Source organism: Athene cunicularia (genome assembly GCF_003259725.1).
Source record: "Athene cunicularia isolate RWA chromosome 2 unlocalized genomic scaffold, athCun1 chr2_part1, whole genome shotgun sequence".
NCBI classification, from domain to species: domain Eukaryota; kingdom Metazoa; phylum Chordata; class Aves; order Strigiformes; family Strigidae; genus Athene; species Athene cunicularia.
Genome location: NW_020799095.1, coordinates 89,967,479 through 89,981,537, shown reverse-complemented (window position 1 = coordinate 89,981,537; position 14,059 = coordinate 89,967,479).

The following is a 14,059-nucleotide window of genomic DNA, read 5'->3' as shown; positions in this document are numbered from 1 at the left end:
AACTAATGGCATTGATGAAGCCTGTAAATCTGCACTTCTGTTTCCTCTACTGTTTTGAATGTGTCAGAGGGACAGCATGTGGTCTAAATTCACATGATTGACCCCCTCTTATTCTCACCTCTTATTCAGAAACTAATACTAGATTTTACTTCACCTTCTTCATGCATAAATGAGCACAGATGTTTAAATTCGAGTTAAGTTCGCTATAGGTACTTGCTATAAAATTCCTTATGTAGAGATAAAGCTACTTTTTATCCAAAAGGACAAAAGCAACCAGCTGGGTAGCAAGAGCATCCTAAAAGTTACAGAATTCTTCATGCTACCTATTAAATTGAGAAAACTGTAAGTAATCCTTTGAGAGAAAAAGACTTCCAAAAAATCTGACACGAATTAGGAAAGGAAATTTATAGTGCCACCATTCTACTGAACCTGATTAGGAAGTAAAACATACATACAAGCCTGTAAACATTAAAATCTTTTACAACAAAAATACCTAAATTTTCACTTTAGCCTCAAGCTGCAGTCTGCCCGCCTTGATTAAAAACTGAGCACACGGGTCACTTGCAGTTCCTGATGCAAGTACATCCTGAAGCGTTAAGACTTAAACACCGACTTGCATTCTTACTGTTGTGAAGCGACCACACTACAGTTTCTACCTGTGCCAATCTTTATGCAATGAGTTGAGTCACTGACTTCAACAGGATTACTCACTGAATGATCTTTGTAGGAACTTGCAGCCAACTATTCAAAAAATCTGAGCTGGAAAGATTTTCATTTTCTTTTTATTATAGTCACCTGCATAATGTACAAGTTGCCAGACTAAGCAGCTCTGTATAAAGCAAAAAAGCAGCTTCCTGCACGCACTTACAAGTGTCAGCCAGCTGATCAACATTCTTGTTTGCAGGGGAACCTGTATATGCTTTAGCATTTAAACAGACACAAGAAGGTCATGAAGCTCCAAAACACTGCAAAAACAGAAGTACTGTTAAATGCAGTAACCTTCTTTGAATCCAACATGAATTGCATCTAATGACAAGCTGCTACAAGAGATCTAAGCATGAGATTGAGTTTATGACTGCAACAGCATTTGCCCAAAATATTCCTGATGAAACCCTGCAAGTTTTGTAAATCCTGCAAGATGAAAGATTTTGTACATGAGCTTGAGTCACAAAATGAAAGGAGGGACACTATGCAGGTCTGCAGCAGAGTACATCACCAGCTCCCCTATAAAACTCCCCATCAAGCCTGTAGGTTTCAGCATATTTAAACCATCTGAGAGACTCAGGAAATAACAGGCCATGCAAACAAACTGATTTAACAGGACTAAAAGTTTGGAACCATTTCAGCTACCTGGTAACTGTTTTGGGTGAAGTGAGTGAATTATGGCAGGAAGCTGTGAACCGCCACTGCAGATGCTGCCAGCAGAGTCACCCGGCCACCTCAGCACTATGCTGCAACCACGTATCAAGCTGAATCAGCTCTGCTGCCAAGACCCGGGCACTTCCCAATTGATGACTGATACAGAAATAACTCCAGCTATCCAGACTGCTTCAAGTAATTCCAAAAGCAGCCCAAGGATTTTGCCTAGGGAAATAAAATGTATCCTCCCATCTATTTACCTTCTTATGGAGTCAAACAGGTAACCTAATGGAAGGCTAGACCATTCTGCTCTCCTGCTTTCTTCACGATAGGAAACCGTATTCCAACTAGCAACAACTACAGAAATGCCACTGCCTTATCCAAGGAGAGAAAGTTCTCCTTGCTGTCTGCCAAACACAAGATAAAAATAAAACCCAAACAAATACAAAATGGGATGGAAAAACTCTGTCCTACACATCACATACATGTAAAAATACATGTATGTTGGGATCATGTACCTTATTTATCCTCATCTAAACAGCTGATTAAAAATAGGGTTTTAGAAACATGTATCATCGTCTCTTTTTTTAGTCCATTCTAGTCTGCCTGTTGAAATCAAATGCATATTTGTAATTTAAAAAGAGGTTCTAATCATCTTCCCATATATACATTTCCTATAAAGAAGTTTAAATTATGATTTAGAATTATCACTGAAAGGCAGAAAAATGCTTCTCAGTTTTTTTAATACAGCAAGAAATGCAATGGTATCACTTTCTGCAGGTTATGCTGTTTTAACTGCAAAATAGCATTTTCTTACTCGCTCATAAGAGCCTGAGAAAAGTTCATCCCTTGTAATCATCAGGCTCTATAGAGTGTCCTTCCCCTGTAATATGTCACAGAACACCGTAGTTTTTGTATATGCTAAATACAAACAATAAACTTCATCCCAGGAGCTGAACAGCTTACTAATTGTAATTCAGAAGTTACAAGAGGCTATAAGCCAATGCACCTGTAGCACCTTTATTGAACATTAATGGTTACTTTGTACTAAAATACATAAACTACCAAATGTAAATCACAGGATGCGGCAAATGGATTCTTAAGTATGATCCTTGAAGAGTAACTTAGTTATGTAAAATAAGGGTTCAATCTTACCTCTTCCTACACACTTAATTATGACTCAACAGAACTACACATAATAACAAAGGTATGCCAGTACTTACATATTTACACGTATCAGAACATAATTATTAGCTTGTCTAGGAATACATATTCACCACAGACTGACGTTGTCAGATAATAGTTCAGAGCTACAATGCCAGATAGATGTAGCAAGTGCTCTTAGTCCTACTCATGAATGGGAGGGCAGTCATAGAATATAAAAAAGAGGAATTTACTTAAAACTTCCTGCTAAATTAATAACTATTCTTATCCAAGTAAATATTACATTTTACTACTATATCCAGATCTTATTAGACAAAATAGAAAGTGTAATTAATTTTAAGAAATATGCAAGTTCCCTCTAATTTCGGTAGCGCTCTAACAAAGGCTCTTTATTACAAACTTACCCAGCAAAATGACATGCAAAAGATTTTTTCCTCTAGTGTCAGGTCCAGGTTTCATAGCTTCCCGGGAAGCAAGCTGACACACTGTCCAGCACTGGCTGCCAGCCAGATGGAAATCTCTGAGTGGGTTTTTTTAGGCTCTTGATGTGATACCTCTCTTTGGAAGGAGGCCCTTCACTCTAGCCTTCTTTCAAAACAGATCGAGACACTGGACATGCCTCATCTGTTTCTTCAGAATTCTCTCATCGTAGTAACCTAGTATTCCAACACACGAGAAAGAAAACCTCTGGCAGGCACAAGTGAGTGACCTGCAACTAATTCTATCAGCAGCCACAGTCAGGTGCTTCAGAGACAGATGTGAGCAACCACAAAAAAAAGTAACCTGCCTCATGGGCAAACTTCTTCCTGGGAATTCTGCCCTCTTAATTCAAGTGTTAAATCATTTCATAAAATATAGTGCCTTACATTCCTTACAAGTTTCATTGTTATTTAATGCAGATTTTATTACCCGTGAAAGTGTGCACTCTGTGCTAGAACAAACCTTATTTCATTTTTGAGTTCCACAATGCTATTTCCAAGAGGAACCCTTCCTGAAAGAAAAATACATTATTCCAGACACATTTCCATCATGAATGATCAAATCCAACATTTCAGTAGAAACCATAATATTTAAATCAGAGAAGTCACCAGGTATTTAGTACCAATAGGTGCATGTAATCATGCTTGTACAATGCCTTGCATATCAGAGTCCTGACCCTCCTGGCCTATCTAGGCATTACAGCAATTTCCATGTTTACAGGCAACCGTATATGCCTTCGCAAGGATCCTAGACCTAGAAAACCACCCCTCTGAGAGATGGGCCAAGTTCTGAAATGCTGATTATCTGAGAAGGTACTCCCCAGTGATGGCACAGTTGCTCAGTAATTTACATACACCTCATCTATCATTGCAAAGGACACCAAAGTTTGTTAATTTTCACTACAATTTTCTGCAAACAGCATGACACAGGAGAAAGTCTACAACACTGAGATAGAATACATTCCGGGAAAGAACACTGTTGCAAGTAATTTCCTAAAATTGCCATGGAGTAAGACCAGCAGACAGGACCCAAGGTTTATGATCTTTTCCGAATGCTTTGATTGCAGTTTTCCTCTGTCTACTGCCAACAACAAGGATATTCCTTTTTTTTTTTTTTTTTTTTTTTTGCAAAAACACGTGATTTTCAGGAATCTCACCTCAGCACAGCTAGGGACAGTCCAAACTTGATTACAGACAACAGTCTGTAAAAACAATTACAATGAAATTGCTAAACCACATATATTTATTTTCTGTAGCTTAGGTTTCTCTTGCTTTAAGTAATAATCTTACCATCTCCAGAGGGAAAAAAGCACAGAGCAATCAAGAAACCACAGAGACAAGTATCATTATTTGTTACCTGGAGATTTTCAGTTTTTGAGATCAAGGTACTCTGAAATCAGACAAGACCTAACATCTGTTTTCATATAAAAACAAAAAAAAACAACTTGAGAATAAAAGCTATGTTTGATGACTCACATTTTTTTTCATTCTCTGTTTAGAAAAACAAGACCTCTCCAAATGGTGAACGGTATATTCTCCCTTTTAAAGTGAGGTAGATCACCTAAGCTTCCTAGCAAACTCAGCCTCTTTGATGATCAGCGTTTCATTAACACACTGTAGAGGAGTGATGACAAAATGCACACCTGCAGTTCTAAACACACATGAATCAAAGACACTGTATGCTGGCTCTTATCTTCTCGTATTCAGCAGACTGACAAATGGGACAAGAAGATGATTCAACCTCTCCAGACACCGTTAACTCTGCTGTGAGAAAACACTGAACCACTATATCCTTCTCAATTATATAAATAAATTATTAAAAAAAAAAAAAAAAAGCATCTATGTCCAACCTTTCTCTCCCTCTGTTCTGACTTCATATATTATCTATCTACACTGTAAACATATCAACCAAAAGATGGGTTTCCTGTAACAGAACAGAGGAGATGGGCTCCTCTGTTACATTTGGCATAAATACTAATATTACAAAAGGATCCACCTTTCACCATACTCCAAGTTGACTCCCTCTTGGCTCAATCTACTGCTGTAAAATTGTGTCCCTCCCTTCTGATAAACACACTGCCAAAGAGCCACAAAACCCAATCTTTCATTTCTGACATGAAAAAAAAAATAATCCTTAACTACATGCTTATATCTCTTACTTTTTGTGCATTAATCTTTCTCACTTTTTTGCCTTATCTTCTACTAGTTTGACTTCATGAGGTTTCATGCATGACCCTAGAAGTATTTTTAAGTAGTTTGATGGAGACTTAGTCCTCAATATTTTCATTTGTGAGTGTGCTTAAGACATGTAATAAGGTTCAAGATTCATGTGGCAGCCTCCTAACAGGTTACCATTATCTGCAGTCCATTAGCACAAACACAAACAAGACAGTTCTCCATCCTGAATCGTTTTCTATGCAAGTTGCAAGTGTCACTTCATGAAGCTTAAGTAAGGATTTGTAAATTCCTCTGCTCATAAATCAATAAATAAATTTAAGAACAAAGGGATTTACAATGCTGTAGAGAGGCATTCATGAGCACAGAAAAATTGCTTATCTGGAAACACAGAAACTATGACACCAGTTTGGGATTCTCTCTGGCAATGACACAATGCTTTGCCTTCCTTTCTAAACAGAGAAAGCAAAATTATTTTTTGCTAAGAATAATTGTGTATCTTGGAAATAAATAAATCAATCTCCCTTTCAAATGGAATTTATTCCAGGTATTTTGGGCTTTAGTTTTTTAAAGGCTCAGCAGGTTACAGTCACTAAGCTGTGAGTTGCTGCAGTTGGAATTTTAAATAATTCATGAGTAACAGCAGCAATCCTGGAACTGAAATCTGCATAAGAAACCACTTAAGTCTTTACATCACCCTGATACAATTATTGTACTCCTGTGCTTCTTCAGAATGCTTTCAGGTACTCGTGCCTCTTGAACATTGCACCATTTTAATCAAATCTTGAATTTCATGTATTAATGTTGATTTCCCAACCTTTATCCAGGCTACGCACAAAGACAGTATTGGAACAGTCATTACTGAATTACTATTGAAGAGAACAATGACAGACACAGGGAGAAATTTCTATTTGAACATGAGAATGTAGACAAGACAATTATTTCCTCTTCTTTCATTAGTAAGAAAATCAGACTTTTAATTCATGTTGAAAAAAAGACAAAAGAATGTGACAGGCCAAACACACGTTTCTTCAGCACAGTTTTCCAATGCAGTTCACCATTTACATCTAATTCAGTGTATAAAAAACCCCCACAACCCAACCCAAAATCTGGCAACATTTCAAAATGTTTCAATAAGGCCTAGCAGTGTATTCACTTTCAAAAGATGATTACTAAAATATACCTCAAATCCACTATACATTTAAAAGTTAAGTAAGCTTACATGTAATATTTACAGTACCCGTCAAAAGAATATATTGTTGTTGAACAAGTTGCACTTGTAAACTATGGGGATGAACTATTTTACTTTTATTATTAACTGAATGGTTTAAAAAGAAGAAAATGTTTAAAATACTATCATTAAAATCATGACAGTGTCCACAGCCTTCAACCAATGAGTTTCATTCCAGACAGTATGCAAAGACAGAGAGGAAGTTTCTTCCCCTAAAGGTCTTGCAACATACGTATACAAAGCACATGAGTAGGAGGTAAACCTTTCTCCCATGTTACAGATATAGAACAAAGGCAGAGGTAAGTCAAGGGCAATATATGAAAAATTACTTACGGCCCACTTGAGAAGCTTAAGCAGACATTAGAAACATAAATCCAGAGTTGCAATTCTGAAAACCTCTTCTCAGCTACTACATACTGCTGGAGGGGTCATAATCACAACTGACACCTCATTTCTTATTTTACAAGTGCTTCATGGACTTCAAGTTCTGCCATCAGTCATACAAAACAACACTCCAGCCATGATGACACAGCCAAGCAGCTTCACATGATTTTGCACCAGAACTCCATCAATATACAATGAGGTTATTTCTCTGCCATTCTAGGTCTTAATGCCGCAGACTTTCTCAGACACAGAAAATGCTAACCATCAGACTCAAGCTTATCACAAGACAGAGTGGAAACCACTGAAACACCCCCCTCCCTGCTTTTTTTTTTTTTTTTTTAAACAGCTATAGCAGGAGGTCACCCATACCATTAGATAATAAGCTTATGATTAGCATACTCACACAGGATGTGGGAAACCAGGGATTGTTTTAGAAGATACTGAGGGGAAAGATCAGTCTGACTTAGATCAGTCTGACTTGATCACAGGATAACTGTGAGTCACCAATGTGATCTGACGGGAGAAAATTTTAAAAAAGACAGATAAACAGACCCACATTGTATCATGAGGGGATATTTCCAGTCAAGATAGTGAAGAATTAATGTCATCATACAAGCCACATACAAGCATAACCTCCCTTAAATACAAGATACAATTCTGGTCAGCCATATTTAAAAACATAAATTTTTTACTAGAACAGGTGCAAGGATGGTGAGAGCAGTAGAAGCCTATTACACAGAGATAAAAGCCTGTGACATGTCAAGCCTAAGTAAAGCAAAGCTAAATGGGTGTTAGAAGAGGAGAAAACACATGCAGCCCACATATAAATCTAAGCTGAAAGTCAGAGTATTTCTAAACATCAGAAGAGCAGGGCTCTGGAAGTACCAGAGGGGAATAACATACCTAGCTATGATCAGGACAGAAAGCAAGAGTCTGCCTACTATTATTTCAGAGACTGTGCGAATGGCATGGTTCTTGCCATGGCAGAACAGCCCAAATGACACAGTTGACTCCTTTTGCCTGAGGATATTCCAGTCTGCATTTCTATAGTGTACCTGGAGCACTGCAGGGTAGTAGGAGAACAGAGAGGCACTATCTTTTGCTGAACCTGTTCATATACTGACAAATGACTTTAAAAAAAGATAAAATAATCCAAGCCCCAAACAAAATAAAGTCACAAAACCAGCAATACCCTGGAAATGGAGGGCAAAACATGAAATGTGCTTGCTTTTAGCCAGCTGGGTTTCACTGGGGTGTAGGATACTGGACAAACAGGCTTTATTCTCAGCTCCGAGTTCACTGATGAATTCCCGTTCATTTATTTTATCTTGTAAGTGATCAGTAATAAGTACAGGAAAACTGTAACTCTCTCAGCACAAAGACACACATCTACTGAAGAAAGGGACCATCAACTCCTGCCCAAGAGCCTCCACCTTTGCAGCCTGCTCCTTGGAGTGGGAAATGCAGGTCTGAACCCTTTGGGGATGAGACAGAGCTGACCTCCATCCCAAACACAGCATGGTAGGGTCTTGGCTAACCAGCTCTTCTCCAAGTCTGTGGGCACCTGTCCTTAGGAAAGGGTTTCAAGACATACACAAAGCCCACCTCTGCCCTCTGCAGTGCTGGGAACAGGAATAGCAGTGTAACACACTTCTGATGGATACTGACTTCAAGAAGCCATCTGCTTGGCTTGTTAGCTACGTTAGATAATAAGCTGGGACATCTAATGCTCAGCATAAGACAGACTTAACATGCTTTATAGAAGGCTCTTTAAGTCACTTTAACCCCTATTTCCCAAATAACTTACAAACCAACTGGTCTTTTCATGACATTCCTCCAACACTATATTCCAAAATAGTCCTTAAAATCCTTTCCCCTCCTTGAGCACTCTGCAGTAAACGCTCCACCATGGGAAAGCAGTAATGAATAACATTTCTACAGTCTATGACTGAAACTTTATATCACAAATATATAAAAAACTCTCCAGCAACAGACATTTCAAACTTGCATGTGTATCATATTGGTTCAATCAATAAAGGTGCCCCTCATCCCACTCCTTAACAGTTAAAACCTTTCACAAAATAGATACTGAGCTGCTGGTTTGGGCGAATTCCTTACCTTCCCATCTCAAACAATCCTTCTACCCAACCTGTTACTATCAGCTATATCCACCTATAGCATTCTCAAGCAACAACAGCTCATAGTACTAAAAGTGCAGTCATTAATACAAGTTACTTTTTAAAGTACAAATTACACGAATTAAAAACTGTCATTTAACACTTATATGAATTATCCCTGAGTGAAAACAATGGGTCTTTTACGTATCATCTTGTTTAAAACAGCTTTTATTGAGATTTTAAGGGATCAATCAGTTTACAAACAATTAACTTATACTGACAGCTTTTAACTGCTTTATAAACCCATTTTTTTTTAGTGGAAATCCTAGTGGTTATGACTATTTTGAGATGTTGCAGCTGGACCCTTTCACTCCCAAACACATTGGCAATGACCCATGTATGGCACCAGTTTCTTCTTCATGCCAACACTGCCCAGCTGCGGTCCCTGATATCTGGACTGTGGCATTTTAAAACCTTACAATTCTGAATGAATGAACTTGCTCTTAGTAAGCGAATGCTACAGTTTTAACCACTATCTTCTTTTGGTGCATCCAATAATTCTAATGCATTACCATTTGTAAGTAAGTATCTACTAGTAAATCCATTCCTTTTTAGTATTTGAGCATCTGCCAAAATTAATGTCAATGTCCAAAACAAAAATACAGCAATGCTGGGTGGGGGGAGGAGGATTTTTTCCCCATTTATTTCTGAAGCACACAATATTCACTCAGAGAGAAAAAGAAAAAAAAGAAAAAAAACACAAAAACCCACACTCAAAAAAATCAACCACCCTCATCAAAAACACAGCTTTATCCCCAAACCACAGGCTTCATAGTATTTGACAAGAACATTTAAAAGCATAAGCTAAAAGCCCTGCAGACACTGTATGCTTCAAGTTAAGCAAAGTAGAAAGCAATTACCACCACAACTGGGTTTTGGTTTGGGTGTATTTATTTTTTTTTTTTAAACATAGATGCATGTAAACATTTAATCAGTTTGGAAACATCAGAATTTACTTATATTCACTATTAAATTCAATTAGTAACACACATAAATTTCCCTTATCATGCCAGCTATATCATATGAATAAGCCAGTCCTAATGCACTTAAAATTACACTATACATTGGTTGTCTGCTAGAATGGAGAAGGTTTGAAGATCATACCACAGATGCTCTCTCAAATGCCACATGGGGAAGAGGCATAAACAGATAATAATTGAATCAGACACACAGTGATATCAGGCCCAGTGAGACCACGACATGCACAGGTTGATAAATGAATCCTATGACAACACAGCAGAAGCAAGGGTGCTTAATAATTTTGGTACCCAATTACTATTTTGCTCATTTGTAGTCATGACACTCCTGCAGTAACAGAATCTTGCTCATCACTTCCTTACCGTTTGCACACTGCAGCCTGCCCACACCCAACTTTTCAGAGGAGATAGTTTTTTCATGCTCACCTCCCCTAACCTGCCTGGCCTTACATTACAAATATGGTACTGCAAGCAGAATGAAATCTTCTCTCTTGTCCAGAAACATGCTATAGATGTCCCACAGAAATGTTACTCAGCCTTCTGTTCAGTGTGAACTCTAATTTCTTGCCTCACTTTCCTCTGTACATAATTTTTATTTTCTGGTTCATGTGAACTGGTACTACTTTTGTGACTTGTCTACTTCGGGCTTCTTGCTATGAATTTCTGTTATGACAGCAATCATGAATATCTCACTAATTAGGAGCTAGTCTTGTTCTTTATGACAGGGGTCAAAGTGAAATAATTTAAGTGTATCTTTTAGTTTCATCTAATTATAGCTTCATTTTCAGGAACCACGCCTCATGAAAATTAGTATTCTATGTAAAGTTGTATCATTAGATCATAAACCATTACTATAAAAATACAATATCTTAAGAGTGGCTATTTTAGCATTTCTGAATTGCAGCAACCTTTAAATAGAGAATACTTAAAATGCTTAACACAGTAAATGACAGGCAACTTATTCAACTGACACTACAGGAGGAATTTTTATACAAACAGAATGTAATTATAAGATGGAATTGAGTCAACATACCCTAACTCAACGCCTCTCTCAAGCAATAAAGAAAAAATCATCACAAGATGATTCAATATCACAAAAAGACATATGCAGAATAACCTTTTAATCGATGTATTATCTATTTAAAATTATTTTGACAACAAGCATTGACATCTTAAAATCTTGCATTCATTTGATCTTATTTAGGTGGTCTTTTCTTATATAAGCAAGCCTACTGAAGACAATTGTACTGTTTTGCATCAGGTATACACTGCAAAACCAGCTTTCATGCTTCTACATGCCAGTATTATTGCTGTAATGCATAAGTGATTATGAAATTACTTAATTGCTCTCTTTCCAAAGCCCTCGTTATTTTTCTCAGGTTAAAGTACAGAGCTGGCTGATTGTGAAATACCTTTAATCATTTGGCCATCTTCAAATGTAATATTCTATCAATGTCATATTTGCATGTTAATCTTTTATTTGCAGTGATTAATTGACTAAACCAGACAAAAGGAAAATGTGATTTTACACTTCACAAATAATTAAAGTATAAAAACAGATTCCTAAAATCTAAGAGACATAGATACTAAACATAAAAGTAAAAATTTACACATCTAAAACTTACTATGGAAGTATTATTTACCTTTTGGCATCTGACTTTTTCCCCCATGTGGATTTGTCAGCGTCATCTTAGAAATCATCAGTATGATTTGGGGGTACACGTAAGACTGAGTTAAAATACTGACAATGATTTTCAATCTATAACGATTTTTTCCTAAAGTATTAAAGTCTTCATGCAGTTAAACAGTATTGGAAATATTCAAAACATTTATTACACATGCCATTCAAAACATATAAAAAATTATTTATGATTCTGCTGGCACTAGAACATTTCTAAACTGTAACTCTTACATTCAGTTCAGCTACTGGTTGTGGAAAAATGTTTCATTAAACATATTTATAACCTTATTCCCAAGAGGTTTTTCAGAGCCTAAATAATAACACAATGAATAAAAATTAAGACCTAAAACATAATGTGTAGTTCTGTACAGCACGAAACCAAGGACAACTACCATCACATGACAAAATTATTTTGATACATGATAAACTACACAGAGCAACCATTGTTCATTGGTAACAGAAAAAGTTGGAAAATTGTCTGAACCAGTAAGGCATGTGGTGCTCATGATAAGATCTCAGAAATACTAAATTCCCAGGAAGTCATTATAAACTTAGTGCTCAGCACAATACAGTCAGGTTAAATATGTTTGCTTCCTACTACATGCAAATCAAGCAAGTCTCAGTTTTACCGTGGGCCTTACTGCATTTGAGGGTTGCTGGTGTTTTCTGAAGACCACCTAAAAAAAATTACAAGTAATAAGCGAATCTAAAAATGGTGATTAGACAAAAAAAAAGCCACCACATGACTGGAGGAGTTTAAAATGCGTATTAGCAACAACAACGACCACCAGCAACCAACCAACAACCAAAAAAAAAAAAAAAAAGATTTAAATGCATATTAGAATGCAAGTTAAGATTTTTTCATACCCTCTCACTGACACTCACATATGTATTTCTTATTACCAAGCTAACAGCAAGATTACGGACCTAAACCAACACAATAGAGAATTCAAGACAAAACTCACTGGCTATATGGAGGTCATCAATAAAATGATCAAACCAATATAATTATTAAACTTACTGTCACTTTTGCTGGCACCTTCCTTTCTTATAAATTCCTCAAACACACACAGGGAGCAAGAATCACTCTAGCAGCAACATGTTCCTAACAAGCTTGTTTTGTTCCCCCAGGTCACGTGAAGTCCCAACTCATCACCACATTCCCAAGATGCAGGTGCTCCATCCTGTGACCAGCATGCAATCGGTCACCTACAGATGGAAAACAGCTAGGCATCCAGAAAAGAAAAGCAAGAAGGGGATTATGCACAGGTTACCAAATCTGAGGGATTACAGGAAGACAAAGCATGACAGTCCAGCCTACTTTCATTGGTTTTTTAGCCTATTCCATATGTTCAGACATACATCCACCTGGATGTCATTTCTGGGCATATGAAGGAGGTGGTGGTGCTTGGGAATCACCAGCATGGATTTACCAAGGCTGAACAATGCCTGACCAACAGGACTGCCCTCTGTTGTAAAATGAAAGGATTTGCGGATTAGAGATCTGCTTTGATTTTAGCAAGACTCAACAATATCTACCACAACATCTTTGCACTTAACCTGATCTAAGTACAGTCTAGATGGGTAGACTATTAGATGATAAAAAACCCTATCTCTATCATTGGGCTTAAACAGTAGCTCTTAGTGGTTCACAATCTGCCCATAACCTGGTTACAAGTGGATTGGTTGGGGGCTTTACCTGTTTAATATCTTTAACAGCAACCTGGCAGAGTGTGCAGAACATTCAATCAATCTGCAAAACACCACCAGAGTTCAGGGTGTGGCTGATACACTGCAGGGCAGGGTTGCCATTCAGAACAACTTAGATAGGGCTGACAGAAACATCCTGAGAGCATAGCCTGAAGACTAACTTACTGGTGAGAAGCTCTGATAGAAACAACCTGGGGGTCCTGGACAACAGTAAGCGAGGCATGAATCATCAGTCCACCTGGCAGCAATGAGAACTAACGGCATCCTGGGCTTTGGCAATAGAAGCACAGCCAGTGGGCTGAGGGAGGCAATTGTTCTGTTTCATGCATGATCCGTTATTCTGGTACCTGGACTACTAGGTCTACTTTTGGATCCCCACTATGAAGCAACAGTCAACTGGAGCAAGTTCAGAGAAAGGCCACAAAGACATTTGGCGGCTGGAGCACGTGCCCTGTGAGGAGAGGCTGAGGACATTGGTATTCAGCCTCAGGAAAGCTTTGGAGCACCTAATAGCAAATTTCCAACATCTAAAAGTGAATTTCTAAAAAAGTTTAGCCAGGCTTTTTACCAAGGTGCATGGGGAGAGAACAATGTCAACTGAAACCAGAGAAGTTAATAAATATTTAGTAGATAAGGAGAAAAAAAAATACACTATGAGGATAATCAAGCATCGGAACAAGTGCCCTAAAACACAGTGGAAACTCTGTCCTTGGAGCTTTTCA